Source organism: Nerophis lumbriciformis, linkage group LG02 (assembly GCF_033978685.3).
Source record: "Nerophis lumbriciformis linkage group LG02, RoL_Nlum_v2.1, whole genome shotgun sequence".
Lineage (NCBI taxonomy): Eukaryota > Metazoa > Chordata > Actinopteri > Syngnathiformes > Syngnathidae > Nerophis > Nerophis lumbriciformis.
Window position 1 is genome coordinate 20,305,410 of NC_084549.2, and position 18,426 is coordinate 20,323,835.

Below are 18,426 nucleotides of genomic sequence, written 5' to 3' on the forward strand. Positions count from 1 at the left end.
CCTTGTTAAGCCAGGTCAACATTTACCAGAGAAAGAGCCATTCTTCGAAGGCCAGATGTTAACAATAGAGGGGCTTAATGAAGTCCTTGCATTCAACCAAACCAGAAACCTCTATTACCTCGCTCTCGGGGGATGGCGGCGACTCATGTGATCGGCCAACCTCAAGGTTGATGTCTATCAGTTGCACAAAAAAACACCCCCCAAATTTACCTTTATCACATTGTAAAATGATGCGTTTCGTATTGAACACTGCATGTCACCATAAGTGTTGATTCTCTTCTGCAAATACACAGTTATAATCAATTTTAACTGTTCAGGTAATGTTTTGAGTACAATTTGAACATTCTTATTTGCCACAAATGTACAAACCCCGTTTCCATATGAGTTGGGAAATTGTGTTAGATGTAAATATAAACGGAATACAATGATTTGCAAATCATTTTCAACCCATATTCAGTTGAATATGCTACAAAGACAACATATTTGATGTTCAAAATGATAAACATTATTTTTTGCAAATAATCATTAACTTTAGAATTTGATGCCAGTAACAGATGACAAAGAAGTTGGGAAAGGTGGCAATAAATACTGATAAAGTTGAGGAATGCTCATCAAACACTTATTTGGAACATCCCACAGGTGTGCAGGCTAATTGGGAACAGGTGGGTGCCATGATTGAGTATAAAAACAGCTTTCCAAAAAATGCTCAGTCTTTCACAAGAAAGGATGGAGCGAGGTACACCCCCTTGTCCACAACTGCGTAAGCAAATAGTCAAACAGTTTAAGAACAACGTTTCTCAAAGTGCAATTGCAAGAAATTTAGGGATTTCAACATCTACGGTCCATAATATCATCAAAAGGTTCAGAGAATCTGGAGAAATCACTCCACGTAAGCGACTAACATTGAATGACCGTGACCTTCGATCCCTCAGGCGGCCCTGTATCAAAAACCGTCATCAATCTCTAAAGGATATCACCACATGCGCTCAGGAACACTTCAGAAAACCACTGTCAGTAAATACAGTTGGTCGCTACATCTGTAAGTGCAAGTTAAAGCTCTACTATGCAAAGCAAAAGCCATTTATCAACAACATCCAGAAACGCCGCCGGCTTCTCTGGGCCCGAGATCATCTAAGATGGACTCATGCAAAGTGGAAAAGTGTTCTGTGGTCTGACGAGTCCACATTTCAAATTGTTTTTGGAAATATTCGACATTGTGTCATCCGGATCAAAGGGGAAGTGAACCATCTAGATTGTTATCGACGCAAAGTTCAAAAGCCAGCATCTGTGATGGTATGGGGGTGCATTAGTGCCCAAGGCATGGGTAACTTACACATCTGTGAAGGTACCATTAATGTCAGGGCTTGATCTTGGGTGTTTGCTTTTCCAGGATGCAACGGAAAGTTGGCTCGTGCGAGACGGGAATGAAGGTACATGATTTATTTATATTTATCAAAAAAAAAGGAATAAACGAAAGCGCGCACAGTGGCGGAGAATAAACTATGAAAAAACAAAAAGACTATAAACATGGAACCAAAACTTACTTTGACAAGGGACATGAAGCAGGATCATAGAGGAATGGACAGAGCATAAATGTGGTGCGAGGTCGTCAGAAAGACAAACTGAAAAACACTGAACTTAAATACTACAGACATGATTAACGAAAACAGGTGCGTGACTCAAGACGTGAAACAGGTGCGTGACGTGACAGGTGAAAACTAATGGGTTGCTATGGTGACAATCAAGAGTGCACAATGAGTCCAAACGTGGAACAGGTGAAACTAATGGGTAATCATGCAAACAAGACAAGGGAGTGAAAAGCCAGAAACCAAAGATTCTTATAACTAAACAAAAACATGACTTAAAACAAAAACATGATTACACAGACATGACAATTAATGCTGAAAGGTACATACAGGTTTTGGAAAAACATATGCTGCCATCTAAGTGCCGTCTTTTTCATGGACGCCCCTGCTTATTTCCGCAAGACAATGCCAAGCCACATTCAGCACGTGTTACAACAGCGTGGCTTTGTAAAAAAAGATTGCGGGTACTTTCCTGGCCCGCCTGCAGTCCAGACCTGTCTCCCATCGAAAATGTGTGGCGCATTATGAAGCGTAAAATAGGACAGCGGAGACCCCGGACTGTTGAACGACTGAAGCTTTACAAAAAACAAGAATGGGAAAGAATTCCACTTTCAAAGCTTCAACAATTCGTTTCCTCAGGTACCAATCGTTTATTGAGTGTTGTTAAAAGAAAAGGTGATGTAACACAGTGGTGAACATGCCCTTTCCCAACTACTTTGGCACATGTTGCAGCCATGAAATTCTAAGTTAATTATTATTTGCAACAAAAAATAAAGTTTATGAGTTTGAACATCAAATATCTTGTCTTTGTAGTGCATTCAATTGAATATGGGTTGAAAAGGATTTGCAAATCATTGTATTCCGTTTATATTTACATCTAACACAATTTCCCAACTCATATGGAAACGGGGTTTGTACATAGTGTCGTGTACATAGTGTATATACCCCCGCCCCCACCATTTTTTGTATATATTGTTTTTCAAATCACCTGACATGTATACTTTGTATATGTACATAATTGATCCTTTTTTTAACGTTTTTTTTTAATATACATGTCACAGGTTATATATCTTTTATTATTGAATGTATCAAATGTGATGAATATTTAATGGGCCACAATGGAAACAATACTTTTGGCTTTTTGTGCCATCCATTTGCCTTTTTAAAGCATTACATGGATTCAATTATTTAAGATGTCAGTAAACTTCTCAATCAATCAATCAATGTGCTTAATAAATATTATCATAAATGATACTCATTTATAGTGAAATGTGCTGATAAAATGGCTAAAATATTTTAGCAGGCACAAGACATTAAAACAATGTTGAAAACTTGTTGAATTAGGTCCTGATGTTGAGCAACTCATAACATAACGCTGGAACAACATGCGTTTAATCAATGTTGGGTTCTGATGTTGAGTTGACCATTGAATTTTGGACATGTACCAACCAATATTTTACAACACAAATACAATGTTGAAACAAGATGCTTTTTGACAAATTGTATTAAAAGTCAGGTTGAGACGTTGATTTGACTATTGAATTTGGGTAATTTCCCAACCAACAACGTGGATTCAACTTTAGACATCAATGTTGTCTCAATTTTCAAATACAATTTTGCAACCCTGTTTCAGATTCAGTTTTAAAAAAACGTGTATGCATAATCAATGTTGTATCAATGTCTTGTGCCTGCGGGGATATATTTATTAAAAATAAATATTCTTATTTTTATATACTGTATCAACATTTCAGCCTTTTCTCATTACGTTATGCCTTTTTGCTCTTTTTCTACAATGTGCTATATAGGCCCATACCTTGCCTCATTGGTGAAATAATTAAACCAGTGAGGTTCAAAGTGTTGCCATACGACGAAAGAGTCTGTAAGATGTGTGTTCTTAGCACTTGACTTCTCTTTCACTTTTAATATGTACCTCTACTTGCTAAATATAGCTACGAGTGTTCATCACAGTGGGGGTGCAATTACTCACTTATCACATATCAATCAATCTGAAGAGTAAAAGTTGTAATTTTTGTATGTACAGTGAACCTCTAATACTTTGTTGCATCACCAATGGCTTTTACAACAGCTTGCAGTCTCTGAGGCACATACTTGCCAACCCTCCCGGATTTTCCGGGAGACTCCCGAAATTCAGCGCCTCTCCCGAAAACCTCCCGGGACAAATTTTCTCCCGAAAATCTCCCGGAATTCAGGCGGACCTGAGTGACGTGTCGACAGCCTGTTTTCACGTCCGCTTTCCCACAATATAAACAGCGTGCCTGCCCAATCACGTTATAACTGTAGAATGATCGAGGGCGAGTTCTTGGTTTCTTATGTGGGTTTATTGTTAGGCAGTTTCATTAACGTCTTCCCAGCGCGGCAACAACACACAACAACAGCAGTCACGTTTTCGTCTACCGTAAAGCAGTTCGTCTGCCGTAAACAGCAATGTTGTGACACTCTTAAACAGGACAATACTGCCATCTACTGTGCATGCATATATGACAATAACATCTACAGCTTTTAGAGAGTGCAGTGCACAACTGCGCACACAACAAGGAGATGAAGCAGAATGCATCATCAGAGAGGGTGTTCAGAATGGTTAGAAAAATAGTGACAGAGAATAGAACAAGGATGGACAATTCAACCCTTAACTCAACAATGAGTAGTTGACTGTTATGTGTGTGTATATGTGTAAATAAATGAACATTGAAATTCAAGTATTTCTCTTTTTTATATATATATATAATAAAATAAATTATATATATATCAGTGACGTGCAGTCACTAGAGGCAGGTGAGGCGGGGCCTCACCTGCCATCATGGAAAGAAAAAAAATGTAAAAAGAAAAAAAAAAATTAAATTGTTATATGTATCCAGTGATTATACTATAAAGTTATTTTCCATATAACTTCACCAGTTTTAGATTATTTTTATTCAAAATCGCTGAATTTTCACATTTGCCGTTCAAATACTGAGAAGAGACTGTGCGGTGAACAGCAGCAAGTTGAGGCACGTCACTCAGTGCCGCAACATGGATTGCACAATGACTCGGCTAACTGCTGGCCTGCTGTGCAGTGAGACTGTATTGCTATATGAATTATATTATACATTTCCATAGTTTAGTTAGCTGAGGTATATAATGTACAGTGTATTTTGTCAACAACTGTATGTGTGTAAAGTATTTCTTGTGCTGAGCGATCATAAAACGGCTGCAAAAGACGCACTGTGTGAGGCTCGCCTCCTGCACCCCCGTTGTAGAATTGTTATATCAACTAAAGCCCACACTTAAACTTTCCACGTGCAAGATTGAATCTATTTAAAAAAATTATTTCATAAGAAGCCAAAAAGTGCAAAAACAATAATGTTGGTGTTGGAGGAGTTTTGAATGACTGCAGGGACACAACATTAGATACACCTGCAGACTGCAGGTGTACCTAATTCACAACTCCTCCAACACGAACATTATTGTTTTTGCACATTTTGGCTTCTTATTAAATAACTTTTGTAACCTATTTTCATGGGCTTTCCTCTTTGTGATGTTAAGTTCCTGTTCTGCGCTGTTATACAGTATATGCCTTGAGCTCTTATTTTGAAGGCGCTAAGAGCGGAAGTGATGTCACGTTGCGGAGGTTTTTGAAAGAAGGTAATTAAAGTGGTCCTCGTGTAAACTGGAGCCTCCGTGTTTGTTATTTTGTAGTTTAATACAGTATAGGCGACATTTATAAACCCTCGGTTACACTTTTTTAAATAGATTCAATCTTGCACGTGGAAAGTTTAAGTGAGGGCTTTAGTTGCGGCACATGGACTTAATTTCTAAGTAAAGGTAAGACCATAATAACGTTTTTTTTATTAAATGTGCTTTTTTGTGTGCTACAGTTTGTATGTGTAAAGTTAAAGTTAAGTTAAAGTACCAATGATTGTCACACACACACTAGGTGTAATGGAATTTGTCCTCTGCATTTGACCCATCCCCTTGATCACCCCCTGGGAGGTGAGGGGAGCAGTGGGCAGCAGCGGCGCCGCGCCTGGGAATCATTTTTGGTGATTTAAACCCCAATTACAACCCTTGATGCTGAGTGCCAAGCAGGGAAGAATGCTGGTATGAGCTTTTAAACATAACCCGTTAACTGCTGCCAATCAAATGGTGAATAAGATACTCTTTAACCACGCCCCCAACCACGCCCCCACCCCAACCCCATCCCCTTGTTCACCCCCTGGGAGGTGAGGGGAGCAGTGAGCAGCAGCGGTGGCCACGCCCGGGAATCATTTTTGGTGATTTTTGGTGGGCATGCTTGCCTTTTACAACATTCTCATGTTGTTTGTTCTTGGTCCAGATTTTAGACACAGCTGGCTGTAAACAATCAATATGTTTTGCACCATTGTGTGAGGATTTACCGTCTTGAAGAAGTTTGATAATCCTCTCATTTGTTTCAATTGACTCTTTGTTAGAGCCATGATTCATATCAATCCACCGTGTGCAACAACTCTCCAATGTGTGAACACTCATCAACTGCAGACTATTAAACAGATTTAATCGGATGCAGGCGTTAGCTTTGGAAATGAAAATGTACATGGTGAGTCCATAGTTATTTTCCTCATAATTAAGTTAGTCACTATTTTTTTTTTACTCTGCTCGATCTAAAAAAAATTAAACTTCCTGACTACTACAATTTATATTCCTGATTTATTTCTGTGTTTCCTGACTAAGCAGTCCAGTTGAGATTCCCTGAAAATATCCACAAGCACTTTATGCCGTTGTTTATGACCATAACCACTGGGGCAGGGGTAGGGAACCTATGGCTCTCGAGCCAGATGTGGCTCTTTTGATAACTGCATCCGGCTCCCAGATAAATCTTAGCTGACATTGCTTAACACGATAAGTAATGAATAATTCTGCTCGTAATCAGTGTTAAAAATAATGTTCAAAATATAAAACATTGTCATGCATTTTAATCCATCCATCCGTTTTGTACCGCACCTGTTCAAGAAGTCGCATTAAAGGTACAAAGTATTTTATTTATTATTGGTTAGCTTTAGAGTAACAATGTTATTAAAAAGAATAAGAGACTTATTATACTCTAAAAAATGTTGGTCTTATTTAAAAATTGTTGCGTTTGGACCAGATGTTCCTCCCAGGGAATTTAAGTTGCTGGTCACTACCAAGTTCTTTTGATGACACATAAGCTGAGTAAGAAGGACCACCAGAGACAGAATAGGTATTTTGTAGTTTATTTCAAAAGCCTTGAAAATAAACGTGAGACCAAATCCAGTACAGAAGCCTTCACTAGCGCAGCTAACATGGTCTAATCCAACATCACGGAAAACACTCTTCTATAATGTGTCCCTCCCCCGCCCCCCTCGTTTTCCCTCACCTTAACACAAGCTCATTGTGCCTCTTATCTAGAGCCGGCCTGAGACGAAAAGCAGAGAGGATTCCTCCTACATTCCTAAGCTTGGCACACAGTACTTGCAGACAACCAGAAGAGAACAAATGGAAGAACACTAGCTGTTTTGTAATATGACTATGAAAGTAAAGAAGTAACATTTAAATATGGATATATGTAAATATCTGCCTCTGACAAAATGCACACATTTATTTGTCTTCACACTGCAAAAACTGAAATCTAAGTAAGATGAAATATCTCAAATAAAAGGTGATATTTGCTTATTTTCTGTCTGATAAGATAATTCTTCAATTTTATGTTAGTGTTTTACTTGTTTTAAGGGTTTTGGTCCTAAATGATCTCAGTAAGATATTACAGCTTGTTGCTGAGATTTGATGACCTATATTGAGTAAAACATGCTTGAAACTAGAATATCAAGTGTTGCAAAGCTGTGTCATCAACACTCACAAGTATAAAACTACTTTTTTAGAGTAATAATTTCTTACTTCTAGCATGAAAAAAATCATGATTTTGACACAATTGTGTCTCATAATTAAAACAGATGACAGCAAAATGGACTTTGCTGTTTTATTTTCAATGAAACAATAGAAAATACGTACTCATATAGAAGTACAGTTGGCAGGGTACAGTAAACTGACAGTTAATATTTAAACATTAAACATGTGACATTTCAAACTATTTTGAACAGAAATAGTTCATGCACATTCAGGTAAATTCTTCAAAATTACAATTGAAAAAATGTATATATGTATTTATGTGCACTGATTGACTGAAAGAGCACGCACTTGGTGCGATGATGTCATGTTATCGATGGAAAAATGTATCTTTAGACCATATGAATTGCCTAGGAGACCCCGAGAGTAACAAGTGGTTGCCTTGTTGCCTTTCCATAAAGAACAATAAATTAGTTTTTAGTATAAGTTTGCTGGTTTCAAGAAATGTAATGCCGAGCGCATATCATTATGTCAAGATAATGACACTAGCGTTTACTTCATTTAAGAATCTTTATCAACATATTGAGCAAAAAGGTGTCTTTTTTTTTACCAAGAAAAGTGCACTTGTTATTAGTGAAAATATACTTATTTTAAGGTATTTTTGGGTTCATTGAGGTTAGCTAATTTTAGTTGTTTTGGAAAGCCAAATGTTCTTGTTCTATTGGCAGATAATTTTGCTTAGTTCAAATAAAATACCCCTAATTTTTGTAATTTTTTTTCTTGTTTTTGAACACTGACTTTTTGCAGTGCAGTGTTACAAAAATGTTATATGGCTCTCACGGAAATACATTTTAAAATATTTGGCTTTCATGGCTCTCTCAGCCATAAAGGTTCCCGACCCCTGCACTAGGGGATCAGATGATTGGAAATGCTCTGACCACATTGAAGTGCATTCAAGTCTGCACGAGAGAGCCTCGGCTTCTTGGGTGTGTGACTCACGAGATAAGATGACTATAAATACATTCACCCACAAATCTCAGAAAAGAAAATAATGTTTAATTTTGTGTGGATAGGTTTTTTTCCTGTAAAATGTAAAACAAAAAATAACAATTAGCTGTTTTGGGTTTTGCGGCTCTATACTTTTTTCTTTAATGGAAGAAATGACAAAAAGGCTCTTTTGATAGCAAAGGTTACAAAACCCGAAGCAATACATCTGGTTCTATGGCTATCATCGTACTTATCTCACAGGATTTGCTGACATCGCATACAACGTCCCACATGTTGATGGTTTGAATTCAAGGATTTTGAACATTTTAGTATATTTTTCCGGAAAATGATCTGCCCCCAAACCTTCCGGGGCAAGCATTTTATGGTCTTCATGTGCTTTTATCACAGTGGTTTCAACAACACATGTCAATTATTTGTGCAATCGCCGCAGGTTGGACTCTTTCTCATTGTAGGAACTAAAGATCCACAATTTTGCCGAAACAGAGATGAAATCACTACTGCAGTTTTTAAATGTTCTTGATTTTTCACAAACTGGTGTGACTCTTTAAAATCCCTTGGAGTAATTTGGCAATTTACATAAAACTGCTTTAAATGGGAATCGCAATAATAAATAATTACTTTGTACAATTTATTAGTAAGTTATTTGTTTCGGGTGTCGACTGTCACAAAATGTTTTGCTTACTTTGTATAAGCTCGTACTGAACCCCGACTGACATTTTAACAATCCTTATTTTCATTCCTTTCTTTTTTTTTTCGGAAGCAGCGCCGGTTTATCTTGACAAATACCAGCTGCAGAGAGTCACTTGAAACGAGTGGCCTTCCGGGCTTTCTGGAATGAACACAATGCACGTGTGTAGAAAACCTAAGTCAGGAAAGGTCGTGACATCCAGTTAAAACATCGGGTTTTCTCGAAGCATTGTCATCAATTTTCAAGTGATAAGCAATGTGCATTAATCAAAATGTTCAAATGATTCAAATCTATTGATGCAAAAGTAGATTACTCTTATTCAAAGATAAAGGCAAACATATTGACTAAAACCACACTGCACTATACTTAATAGTATGGTTTTTGACTATGTTTGCTTTCAAGGGTGTTTTTATTGCGTGCTTGCTATTGCAGTTCCTCATTTCTATTACGGTTCGCAGTGATTCTGGATTACGATTATTTTAAGAGGCACGGTCAAAAACTTACTATTCTCACCGTGCCATTTTCAAGCAGTGCATAGATATCAATCCTTTGAACTTGAACATAGAGGTTATGGAGTTTCATTCCACTGGAGTATACTTCTACAACATTTTCACTTAATTTTTGAAAAGTTCATAAAAAGATACCGTATTTTCCGGACTATTAGGCGCACTTAAAATTGTTTTTTTTCCTCAAAAGTCGACAGTGCGCCTTATAACCCTTCACTTAATTTTTGAAAAGTTCATAAAAAGATACCGTATTTTCCGGACTATAAGGCGCACTTAAAATTGTTTTTTGTCCTCAAAAGTCGACAGTGCGCCTAATTCTGGTTTTGCTTACCGACCTCGAAGCAATTTTATTTGCTACACGGTGTAATGATAAGTGTGACCAGTAGATGGCAGTCAAACATAAGAGATACGTGTGGACTGCACTATGATGGCAATATGACTCAAGTAAACAACACTGTCACGCCAAATTTCTTCCCCCTACAAAAACCTTCCCCCCCCATTTACTTTCGGGATCATTTCCTCTTCTGTCATTTCCTTTTACTTACGTCATTTCCTCTTACGAAGCTTAGAGGTGACAGAGCTTTCGCCGTTGCTGCTCCCAAGCTCTGGAACGACCTACCTCTGAGTATTAGACAAGCCTCCTCTCTTCCTGTTTTTAAATCTCTCTTAAAAACATACTTTTATTCCATGGCTTTTAACACTGAGTGATATCCATCCTGCAATGGCGCCCCATAATCAGAGGTGGGTAGTAACGCGCTACATTTACTCCGTTACATCTACTTGAGTAACTTTTGGGATAAATTGTACTTCTAAGAGTAGTTTTAATGCAACGTACTTTTACTTTTACTTGAGTATATTTATAGAGAAGAAACGCTACTTTTACTCCGCTACTTTTACTCCGCTACTTTTATCTACATTCAGCTCGCTACTCGCTACTAATTTTTATCGATCTGTTAATGCACGCTTAGTTTGTTTTGGTCTGTCAGACAGACCTTCATAGTGCCTGCGTTTCAACAAATACAGTCACTGATGACGTTCACTCCGTTCCACCAATCAGATGCAGTCACTGGTGACGTTGGACCAATCAAACAGAGCCAGGGGTCACATGACCTGACTTAAACAAGTTGAAAAACGTATTCGGGTGTTACCATTTAGTGGTCAATCGTACGAAATATGTACTGTACTGTGCAATCTACTAATAAAAGTTCCAATCAATCAATCAAAAGTGTGAAGGAAAAAAGACCTTTTTTTATTTCAACCGTTCATCCCGTCCTGTCTTCACAATAAAAGTGCCGCTCCATCGCGCCTGCGCTTTCAAAATAAGAGTCTCCGAAAGCCAGCACAAACAAGCTAGCAAGCTACGGAGTTTGCCGCCAATGTATTTCTTGTAAAGTGTATAAAAACGAATATGGAAGCTGGACAAATAAGAAGCCAAAAACCAACCACTTTCATGTGTTATTAGACAGAAAGGAGGAACTTTTTTTCTCCTCCATTTGAAAACGTGGACGATCATTATCATCACTACTGTCTGATTACAATCAATGCAAGTCATCAGATACAGGTAATACACCAACTTATATTCTTGTTTTCATGAAAGAAAGGAATCTATATGTGTTAAACATGCATGTATATTCATTAAAACACCTTTAACATGTAAACAAAAACGGCAAAATAAATAAATATAAATTATATACTGTATATATCAATGTATGTATATATATATGTGTATATATATATATGTGTATGTATATATATATATATATATATATATATATATATATATATATATATATATATATGTGTGTGTGTGTGTGTATATATATATATATATATATATATATATATATATATATATATATATATATATATATATATATATATGTGTGTGTGTATATATATATATATATATATATATATATATATATATATATATATATATATATATATATATATATGTATATGTGTGTATATGTTACTCATCAGTTACTCAGTACTTGAGTAGCTTTTTCACAACATACTTTTTACTTTTACTCAAGTAAATATTTGGGTGACTACTCCTTACTTTTACTTGAGTAATAAATCTCTAAAGTAACAGTACTCTTACTTGAGTACAATTTCTGGCTACTCTACCCACCTCTGCCCATAATACACATGCTGTGAACCTGTTTTTATGTTTTTATGTTTTTATTTATTCTATTTTATTTATTTATTTTTTATCGTGTTTTGTTTGTGTTGTGTTGTGTTTGCTCAGTACTCGTATTATCTTTTAACCTGCCCATTGTACAGCACTTTGGCTACCCCTGTGGTAAATTTTAAATGTGCTTTATAAATAAAGTTGATTTGTTGATTGATTTGATTTGATTACGTCATTGACAGCAATCGATAACACTTCGGCTTTGACTGCCCGTCGCTGGAAGGATACTTGTTTTGTTTTTTTTGTTTGTTTTTTTTATTATAATATAGCGTTAACAAAACGTCTGTATTAATCGGACAAATTAACTTGAGGATATTCCTGACTGCACATTTGACGGAGAATTAAACGATTTTTGGTTCGTTTTCCAGGGGTCAACACTACTTCAGGGTTATTTTTTCTTTCAAACGGATGGGTTTTAGGTTGATATTGTTGCCACGAAGACAGAAATTCCCAGCAGCGGCCCTAACACTCCGCCTGAAATTTTCCCTAACACTCCGCCTGGAATTTTTTGAAGCCTGCTGGTGTTTGACATAAGTCCCCTGGGAAAGATAAAGACAAATGTCATTCAGTGACACCACCATTTTCAGGAGATTTGGATTCTATCGATCGCTGTCAATGACGTAAGAGGAAATGACGTAAGTAAGAGGAAATGACGTAAGAGGAAATGACCCCGGAAGTAAATGGGGGGGGGGGGGGTTTGTAGGGGGAAGAAATTTGGCGTGACAACACCAGCATTTTATATGTTCCATTGAAAATGTACAACATTACACAAAACAGCGCTAAAAAATATATCAAAATGTTTTAGTATGACTTTGGTAAGCTATGAAGTCGCACCGCTTGATGGATTGTCGCCGCATTAAACATACGAGTATTATGGTGTGTGTATAAGGTAAGACATATTATCTGGTGTTTTGTTTTGGAATATTATGCAAAAGCAACTTTTCTTACCTTCAGGTACCTGCTGATCTGTCTTTAGGATCTGCATAAATCCTGAAAAATTGCGCGCCTCCGCCTTTGTAGTCCGTGCCAACACCGTAGTCGATAATCTTCTTCTTTTTCTCTATCTTCTTGTTATTGAACATTCATCGTACGCTGTTGCTATTTCTTATATAAAGTAGTGTAAAGTTCTTACTTATATCTGTAAGTAAACTCGCTATGAAAGCGCTAAAACATACCGGTATAGTGAGTTTACATTATTCACCCAAGGAATAATGATAAATGATAAATGGGTTGTACTTGTATAGCGCTTTTCTACCTTCAAGGTACTCAAAGCGCTTTGACACTACTTCCACATTTACCCATTCACACACACATTCACACACTGATGGAGGGAGCTGCCATGCAAGGCGCTAACCAGCACCCATCAGGAGCAAGGGTGAAGTGTCTTGCTCAGGACACAACGGACATGACGAGGTTGGTACTAGGTGGGGATTGAACCAGGGACCCTCGGGTTGCGCACGGCCACTCTTCCACTGCGCCACGCCGTCCCTATATAACTTAAGTTATTAGAGAGTTTTGGTCGGACATTTTTTCACGGGACACATTTCTGGCCTTGTTGTTGTTTCCGGATGAGGAGATGCTGCTCTGTTATTGATTTAAGTAAAGTCTGAATGTCATTAAAACAGATAGCTCCATCTTTTTACACTTCCTCCACCCCCGTCCTTGCACGCTACACCACTACAACAAAGAACGGGTAGAAGACGCTGCCGAAGGTGAGCCACGTAAATAAGACCGCCCACAAAACGACGCATCTGGAAGCGACTGTCAGAAAACGGCTTAAAGATGATTTGTGAAACATAATCTATGCAACATTTTGACCAAAGAACCACCATCACATTTATGTAGACCACAAGGAAGTGTTTTCAATTTAGAAAAAAATTATAATAATATGACTCCTTTAATGTGCCCTATATATGAAAAAAGATTGAAAATAGACCATTCATCAGCATGCGCCCTATGGTCCGGAAAATACGGTATTTGAAACATCCTGCTGTTTATGTGTGGAAAATAGAGATGTCCCGATAAGGGTTTTATGCCAATCACCCATGATGTACTAACTGTAAAAATGTGTGTTTATTTAAGTTGAGTTTTTTTAAGGAGTCGCAACAGCTTGTGAAAGATCAAGAGCCTGCTATAGTAATTCCATGTCTGTTTCAGCAAAAGGGTGGATTTTTAATTCCTACAATGAGACATAGTCCAACCTGGGGCGATTGCACAAATAATTGACATGTGTTGTTGAAACCACTGCGATAAAAGCACATGAAGACCATAAAAGGTTTGGGGGCAGATCATTTTCCGGAAAAATATACTTAAATGTTCAAAATCCTGGAGTTCAAACCATCAACATGTGGGACGTTGTATGCGATGTCAGCAAATCCTGTGAGATAAGTATGATGATAACCATGGAACCTGCCCGTACATTATTAAACATTTTATTTTCTGAGGTTTTTAGGTGGATGTTTTGATGGTCTTTATCTCATGGGTCGCACAAGAAGAAAGACGTGCTTTAACGTGGTGAGAGCATTTCCAATGATCTGATCCCCTAGTGGTTGTGGTCATAAACAACTGCATAACGTGTCTATGGATATTTTTTAAGTGAATTAAAACAATCTCAACTGGACTGTTCAGATTGTCTAATACAAAACCTAAAATAAATATGGAATCATCAGTCTTGGAGGATGTTCATTCAGTTGTTTGATTTCGTAGAAAAAAGCAGATAACAGAAATTAACTGCAGTTATTTCTAATGGCGACTTTTTGCCTTTAAGAAATAGTAAAATAAATCAAGAATATAAATTGTGGTAGTCAGGAACAATTTGATGTTTAGATCACGCAGTGTAAAATAAATATGAAATCACTTAATTATGCGGAATAAATTATGGATTCAACCTGTAAATTGTAATTTCCAAAGCTAACACCTGCATCAGATTAAATCTGTTCATTCGTCTACAGTTTAGGAGTGTCCACACTTTGGAGAGCTGCTGCACAGGGTGAATTGATATGAATCATGGTTCTAACACAATAATTGTCAATTGAAACGACGTAGAGGATTACCAAACTTCTTCAAGAAGGTAAATCCTCACACAATGCTGCAAAAAATGTTGATTGTTTACAGTCAGCTGTGTCAAACATCTGGACCAAGTACAAACAACATGGGAAGGTTGTCAATGACAAGTATATTGGTAGACCAAGGAAAACATCAAAGCATCAAGACAGAAAACTTAAAGCTTAATGTCTTGAAAACAGAAAATGCACAGCAAAACAAATGAAGAACAAACGGGCCGAAATTAGAGTCACCGTCTGGAAGCAAACTGTAAGAAACGGCCTAAAGAAAATGGGATTTAAGTATAGAAAAGCTAAACAAAAGCAGTCATTAACAGCTAAACTGAAAAAAACAAGGTTCCAATGGGCTAAGGAAAAACAACCGTGCACTATGGATGGACTGGATGAAAGTCAGATTCAGTGAGGAATCACGGATCTGCATCGGGCAAAGTGATGATGCTGTAACTTTTGTTTGGTGCTGTTCCAATGAGATTTATGAAGACAACTGCCTGAAGAAAACAGGCGCATTTCCACAGTCATTGATGATTTGGGGCTGCATGTCAGATTAATGGTACTGGGAGATGGCTGTCATTAAATCTTCAATAAATGCACAAGTTTACATTGATATCTTGGACACTTTTTGATACCATCAATTGAAAGGATGTTTTGGGCATGATGACATTCTATTTTTAAAATGGTATTGCATCTTGCCAGGGATTAAAAACTGTAAAATCGTTCCTTGAAGAAGGGTACATGAGGTCAATGTCATGGCCTGCAAATAGTCCGGATCTCAATCCAATTGGGAATATTTGGTTGAAATGGAAGAAAGTGGTCTATGACAATAGTCCAACTTGCAAAGCTGATCTGGCAAGTGCTATCAGAGAAAGTTGGCACAAGATTGACATGAGAAATGTTTGCCACTCGTTAAGTCCATGCCTCAGAGACTGCAAGCTGTTGTAAAAGCCAGAGATGGTGCAACAAAGTATTAGTGGTGTGTTGTGGTGGTTTATTTTTGTTTGTTATTCATGAATTCATATTTTTTCCAATCTTCTTGATCGAAAAATGAAACTGACTACGACAATGTATTTTCTAGATTTATTTTAGTGTTTCTGAAAGCAAGAACGTTGCCATTTGAAATGACCGTAGTTTGGTGTCATACTTTTTTTCTACAAATTTAAACGACTGATCATCCTCAAAGACTGGTGATTCTGTAATTATTGACAGCAATTGTAGAAGACATTTTTCCTCTAATTTTAGAAGGCTTTATCAGTTCATGCTCATATACTTAGAACAGCTCTAGTCTGAGAGCATGGTGCAGGCGCAATTGTATTTATATTCTACACGAGGGGACATGCCCAGACAAGGATAGTTTCGCTCTCTTGCGTGCTCTGCGATAGTCGTTAGTTTGTTACACTACAGCATACTGTTTTATGACAGGACGAGAGTTGTCAAAAGTATCAATACTTCGATACCAAGTTAATACCAATTCATAAAAATACACTGATACCTGCTTTTGTCAGTATTGTTAGTACCAAATACTGTACAACACTTGCTCCTCAATGAGTTTCTTGCCGCCTGAATACTGAGTCAGCGCTAAAGATTACCTGCCTAAAACAACAAGCCAGTGTTTCCCATATATTTACTTATCCACAGAAGTCTGTCACGAATGCGGATTTAGACTTAGACTTAGACAAACTTTATTGATCCACAAGGGAAATTGTTCCACACAGAAGCTCAGTTACAAAAGATGGAAAGGGTAAGGAATGAAAGGATAATGCAGGTATAAAGTAGACTAAAAATGTACCATAGTAGCAATAAAAATATAACATATATGTAATATTCACATATTACATATACAATATATAATATATGCTAATATATAATATTATTATATTATATTATATTTTTATATAATATATACAATATTTAACAAATCCCAATGTAGCTAACATAGAAGCGGTCAGGTAATAGACAGATATCATCTATCGCTGTATGGCGAGTGATTATACAGCTGGATGGAGTGCGGAATGAAGGAGTTCTTGAATCAAACACTGTGGGAACGAAGCTGAAGGAGCCTGTTGGAGTATGAGCTCCGCTGTCCTTCAATTGTCTGGTAGAGTGGGTGGGCAGGATTGTCCATGATGGCGAGCAGTTTGTCCAGTGTCCTCCTGTTCAACAGTTTGGCCGGCTTTCCGGACCAGTTTGTCAATCCGGTTTAAGTCCCTTTTGCTGGTGCTGCTCCCCCAACAAACCACTGCAAAGTACAGGGCACTGGCCACAACAGACTAAAAAAAGATCTCCATTAGCTTGCTGCACACATTAAAGGACCTAAGCTTCCTCGGGAAAAAGAGTCTGTTCATGCTCTTCTTGTATACGACTTTGCTGTTGTCCTTCCAGTCCAGTCTGCTGTTCAAGTGGACTCCCAGGTACTTGTACTGCCCCATTACTGCCACCTCCCGGCCCTGGATTTTAATGGGCTCCCCAGGGGTCATTCTCTTCATGAAGTTGATGACCAGCCCCTTGATCTTGTCTATATTAAGGGGCAGATGGTTCACCTGAGACCACTCCACAAAGTCAGCGATCAGTGTCCTGTACTCCAATTCCTGTCCCTCTCCGATACACCCAACCACAGCAGAGTCATCAGAGTATTTCTGCAGGTGGCAGGACCTGGAACGATACTCGAAGTCTGAGGTGCACAGGGTGAACAGGAAAGGAGACAGGACAGTCCCCTGTGAAGCACCTACACCCCTGACCACATTATCCGACAGGGAGCTCCCCAGTCGCACAAACGGGGGCCTGTCAGACAAGTAATCAGTGATCCAGGAGACAATGTATGAACTGACACCCATCCTGAGCAACTTGTAACTCATCAGAATTGGCTGAATGGTGTTAAAGGCACTTGAGAAATCAAAGAACATGATCTTCACAGTGCCCCTCCCACCATCCAGGTGAGAGTGAGCACGATGCAGCAGGTAGATAACATTGGATTTGGTGCTCCTGGTTCACCCTCGCTCATCCACATGATAATGGAATCTAACTGTAGGTGTGGCATAACTCTGCTTCACATCATACCTCATACGCACCTGGTTTACCAAACAATGAGACATAGCAGAAATGATCCGTGATACTGGACACCCATGCCTTAAAGGCCTACTGAAACCCACTACTACCGACCACGCAGTCTGATAGTTTATATATCAATGATGAAATCATAACATTGCAACACATGCCAATACGGTGCAATTTTAAATTTTGCGTGAAATATCCTGCTGAAAACGTCTCGGTATGATGACGTCAGCGCATGATGTCACAGATTGTGGAGGACATTTTGGGACAGCATGGTGGCCAGCTATTAAGTCGTCTGTTTTCATCGCAAAATTCCACAGTATTCTGGACATCTGTGTTGGTGAATCTTTTGCAATTTGTTCAAAGAACAATGGAGACAGCAAAGAAGAAAGCTGTAGGTGGGAAGCGGTGTATTGCGGCCGACTGCAGCAACAACACAAACACAGCCGGTGTTTCATTGTTTACATTCCCAGAAGATGACAGTCAAGCTTTACCATTG

The 18,426-nt window shown here is 38.0% G+C and overlaps 1 long non-coding RNA gene across 1 annotated transcript in view; it reads left to right on the forward strand.

Annotated features, from left to right (window-relative positions):
* Positions 1-18,426, forward strand: part of LOC133604504 (uncharacterized) — a 145,383-nt gene that overhangs the window by 6,517 nt on the left and 120,440 nt on the right. The gene's annotated exons all lie outside the window — the stretch shown is intronic.